Below are 5232 nucleotides of genomic sequence, written 5' to 3'. Positions count from 1 at the left end.
CCCTTACTAATGACCACAAAGTAGTGTTGAAGTTGTTCAACAAAATCATCTTCCCAAGGTTTGGCGTGCCTAAGGCTGTGATAAGCGATAACGGATCTCATTTTGTTCACAACGCCTTCAAAAAGATGTTGAGGAAACATGGAGTGCATCAACGGTTCGGACTTCCATATCATCCTCAATCGAGTGGCCAAGTCGAGGTCTCCAATCGTCAAATAAAGCTCATTCTTGAGAAGACGGTTGCAAGGAATAGAAAGGATTGGTCGAACAAGTTAGATGATGCTCTTTGGGCTTATAGGACGGCTTTTAAGACGCCTATTGGTACCACTCCATATCGCCTTGTCTATGGCAAATCGTGCCATCTCCTGGTAGAGCTTGAACATCGTGCCTTATGAGCCATCAAGAAGATAAATTTTGACTTAGCTAGTGCGGGGGAGATGAGGTGGTTGGATCTTCATGAGCTAGAAGAACTTCGACTTGATGCTTACGATTGTGCTAGCACCTACAAGGCTCACTCCAAGGAGGTTCATGACAAGTTGATTGAGAAAAAGGAGTTTTGTGTAGGTGACAAAGTCCTCCTCTACAATTCAAGGATGAAGTTGTTCCCTGGAAAGCTCATGTCAAGATGGAGTGGACCATTCTTGGTGAAAGATGTTTTTGATAATGGTGCCGTGGAGATTTCTCCTTTAAACTCCTCATCTTCATTCAAAGTTAATGGTCATCGGCTCAAGAAGTACTATGATGGAGTGTTTGTTGGACTTGTTCACAAAATGATTCGTTTTAGGCCACCATGAGATGGTGGTGCACGTCGAGCTAACGACGTTAACCAAAAGCGATTACGGGAGGCAACCCGGATTCTCATCTCATTTCTCTTTCCTTTCTTTTCTTTTATTTTTCCTTGATTGGTTTTTGATTTTATTTTTGAGTTGGTTTTGTTTTTGTCTTGTAGGTCGCCTATTATCATCACTTGTTGGAAAGCAGGGGTTTGAAGAAGAGTTTAGAGTGCAGGGGAGAGGGCTCCCCGAGGGCTAGGAGAGACCTCGGGGGCATTTTCACCTCTTTGAAGCAAAATTGGAGAGGGCGCGGCAAATCAGGAGAGGGCGCGGCCCCCATCAGGTATTAAAATTCTAAAAATTCCAGGAGGTGCCCGCGGTTGCCCCGCGGTCTCTCCGCGGGCGCGGGAGATTTGCCGCGGGCGCGGCATTTTCGGGAGAGGGCGCGGCGACATGGGTTTATTACCCGGGCACGCCCCTTTTCTCTCTCTCTCCTCTCTTATTTCCTCCTCTTCTCCTTATTTTTCCCCTTCCTCTCTCTACCTCCTCTCAAACCCTAACCCCAAAACATCAATTTCTCACAAATTTCTTCACCTTTAGCCCAAATTTTTCACAAATTCTTCCATATTCCTCCATTATCAACACTCCTACTCTTCTTTCTCGTGCTTTTTCGGGAAATTTCGGGTCTTTGAAGTGCTTTGAGTTTAATTTGAGTCTCCAATCTTGGTATACTTCTAACCTTTGTAATATTTTTGTCAATTTCAATTGATTTCTTTACATTGGTTTGTTTACCTTGAATTTGAGCATGATTTTTGTGTTTTATGGTTGATTTATGGGAAAATTGGTATATTTGGGTGGTTGTTACTTTTTCTTGTTGATTCATGATTATATTGATGAATGATTGTTGATATTGTTGTTTGTTGTTGGATTTTGGTTGTTGTGTTGATTGGAACAGGTACCTTGTAGTTTGTGGTGGTTTGGTTGGATTTGTAAGGAGGTTTGTGAGTAATTTTTGGTGGAAGTTGTTTTGTTTGAGGGAGTTTGTTGTGTTCTTGTGAATTGTGTGAATTTTGTTAAAATGGATTTGATAAGAAGAGTCAAAAGTAGCAAGAAGCGCTCAAACCAATCCCCCGGCCAATCTTCTCAAGGCCAATCCTCAAACCCTCAACCCCAACCAAATTCCACAACTCAAGATGATGCTCCTCCTCCTCCTTTACCCCCTCTTAAATTTTGGAACCGGTCTAAACAAACCCCCATCTATAACAAAATGAAAGACCGGAAGTTTAGACCCTCTCGGCATTACTTTCGTGAGGATATGGCCAAGCTAGGCATTGAAAATGACCTTGACATCCTTCTAGATAACCTAAGCTTGGGTGAGTTTCTAAAATCGGCCCCTAGAACCTATTTGGAGCCTTCCATTGAGTTTTTCTCCACATTTGAGTTCAATAAGGTGGGGGAAACCGATTTTATTATTTCCTTCCAACTCTTCAATGTCAAACACACCATGAACCTAGCCGAGTTCAATGTAGCCCTTGGTTTCAACCCCAATGGTGATATCATCGAGCCCCTTACCTCCCTAGTCCAAACTGAGTATAATGAGGTTTCTTGGTGGAAAACCATAGCCAACAGGAGGGAGTTTGATTCGAAGAAGTCCCTTGCTAGCACTAGTGGAAAAAATCTCATTCGTAACAGGCTATTTGTAACGGGCAAAGCTTTGCCCGTTACAATTAAGATATTCGTAACGGGCAAAATAGTGTCCGTTACGAATACTTATTTATTCGTAACGGGCAAAATAGTGTCCGTTACGAATACGTATTCGTAACGGACAAATTAGTGCCCGTTACGAATACTTATTTATTCGTAACGAACACTATTTTGCCCGTTACGAATACTATATTACATGTAACAGGCGTATTTTGCCCGATACAAATGCCCAAACTTGGCCCAACGATGAGAGGAGCCCATTACTTGGCTTTTTATTAGGGTTTCACCTAATGGCCGCATTCCCCTCTTTCTCTGTCATTTCACACTCACTCACTCACTCTCTCTCTCTCTCCTCTCCTCTCCTTCAATCTTCTCGTCTCCTTCAATCTTCCCCGTACCTCTTTCTCTCTCATACTTAGTCCCTCTCTTCTCTCCTCTCCTCCATCAATCTTCCCCTTCCATTCATGACGAAATAGAACGAGGAGAGACAATAAATGGTTAAATTGGGGGTTTCACCTCTTTCGATCTAAACCCTCGTTCTATTTTCCCCTTCATCGGAGATCCCAAACAACCTCATACTCATCTCACTTGTACTGCTTGTATTCTGCAGGTTTGTGTGGTTTCTTTATTTTTTTTTTGTTTTTGTGACGTTTTTTAGGGTTTAGATGCTCGATTTTGAAGAGATCTGTCCGAATTGTTTTCTATCTAAAAATTTAATTCTTTTTATTTTTGTGTTGTTTTTTGAATTTGATGATATATTGTGGAAATGTTTTGTCTCGAAGTTGAATTTTGTTGTAATTTGAATGATTAGGGATTGATTTTATTTGATAATGGTTGTGATTTGCATTGGATTTTGGTAGCGAATGTGCGATTATTTTGTCGTGTTTTGAGTGAGTTGTTTGTGTAATGTAAGGTTTTTGAGTTGGTGGATCATGAAAGTGGAATTGAGATTTTATTGAACAGAGCATAAGTGGTCATTTTTGTTGTGCTGAATCTGAGCTTTCTGAATTGCTTTTGCATAGATCTGTCCGAATTGGTTTTGATCTTAAAATTTAATTCGATTTGTATTTGTTATTTTTATTGTCTTCATTTTTTTTTCTGAATGAATTGTCTTCATACCATTGGGAGAATTAACTGAAACAAAAAAAAGGTGTATACATAAACACAAAGTTGAATAAAACAAATAAGACTGGACATGAATTGAGTCCTTTCTGAAACAGAAAATCAGAGTAATTTCCTTTTTTTTTATTTTATTATTTTATATATATATATATATATATATATATATATATATATATATATATATATATATATATATATATATATATATATGACAATTTCCTTGAATTTTAATCCTTGAATTTTAATGATATTGAATGTCATAAGGTATGTGAAATACATATGACACTTATTCGAACCAGTATGAATTTATTGGCACTTCCTTATGTTTTGAGTGTTACTTATGCTTGCTACTTCCTTATGTTCTGTGATTTTGATGATGTTTAGATAATACTAGTATTTTTATATTAGACCCTAAAGGCTGATGCTTCAATTCAATTGTGTATGTTTCGGAGAAGATGATGAAGCAGAGACTATCCCTCTCTGAATTTGAACAATGTTAAGCGCGAGGAAGAAAAGGATAGATGACGAAGAAAAGGATACCAAGTTGCAACTCTGATGGTGGAAGATGTAAAATTTTTTTTTTTGAAGGCAAGATGTAAATTATTTAATACAGTACAAATTTAAAGGGAAATTACAGTAATCTTGTTTTATTATTATAACAATCAGGATTTGTTTTTGCTCTTTTTATTTTGTTTTGTTTGATTGTATAATTTATGTGTATTTAAAATGAATAAAATATGGTTTTAATAAATAAAAAAACAAAAAAAAAATAAAAAAATATAAAATTTTCTAGTTCATTGATAAAATGGTCCAGCATGTGCTGGAATTTTTTTTTTTTAATTTGGATCACACACTAATCGTAACGGGCAAATATAATGCCCGTTACAAATAACCCGTTATTCGTAACGAACAAAATAAGTGCCCGTTACAAATAACCCGTTATTCGTAACGGACAAAATAAGTGCCCGTTACAAATAACCCGTTATTCGTAACGGGCGTTTTACATGTCCGTTACAGATAACGGGTTATTCGTAACGGGCACTTATTTTGTCCGTTACGAATAACGGGTTATTTGTAACGGACACTGCCCGTTACAAATAACATAGCCTATCCGTAACGGGAGCATACGTAACGCCCACTGCCCGTTACGGATGGGCTATTTTTGCCCGTTACGGATAGCTCTTTTTCCACTAGTGTAGTGCAATTATCCATCCGGCCCTTAGGATCCTTCATAGAATTCTTGGGTATTCGGTCTTTAATAAGCAACATTTGGGGAAGTTATCTCGGGAGGAGATTATGGTGTTATGGATGGCTACCAAGCCGGAGTTAGGGTCAAAGATTAATTTTGGCTATATCTTCATGAATTGTTGTAAGGAGATAATGCATGGGGTCAAAACGGGGGAAATTCATTGTGGGGGCATGGTGACACGTCTTGTGTCGTATTTCAAGCAAGAGGGGTTCTTGAAGTCTTGCACTCCGGTTGGAAGGAGTGAAGACGTGTGGATTAGTTTGAAGCAAGTTAACACTTTGCGTTTCATAACTAGCACTACGAGAGCCGGCACTTACTCTTGGCTAGTGAGAAATACCCACCATTGCCTACTCCCTAACCCGGCCACCACCTCCATCCTTCGTGAGG

At 38.9% G+C, this 5232-nt stretch overlaps 1 long non-coding RNA gene across 1 annotated transcript; it reads left to right on the top strand.

The window, feature by feature from the left end:
* Positions 1-2709: 2709 nt before the first annotated feature.
* On the top strand, positions 2710-4277 carry LOC145556176 (uncharacterized). The gene is made up of 2 exons (XR_014091789.1): positions 2710-3084; positions 4052-4277. It is a non-coding gene; the product is annotated as an uncharacterized LOC145556176 (long non-coding RNA).
* The last annotated feature ends 955 nt before the right edge of the window (positions 4278-5232 follow it).

The sequence above is a fragment of the Chenopodium album genome, chromosome 8 (assembly GCF_948465745.1).
Source record: "Chenopodium album chromosome 8, dcCheAlbu1.1, whole genome shotgun sequence".
Classification (NCBI taxonomy): domain Eukaryota; kingdom Viridiplantae; phylum Streptophyta; class Magnoliopsida; order Caryophyllales; family Amaranthaceae; genus Chenopodium; species Chenopodium album.
This window is presented reverse-complemented; position numbering and strand designations above follow the sequence as displayed.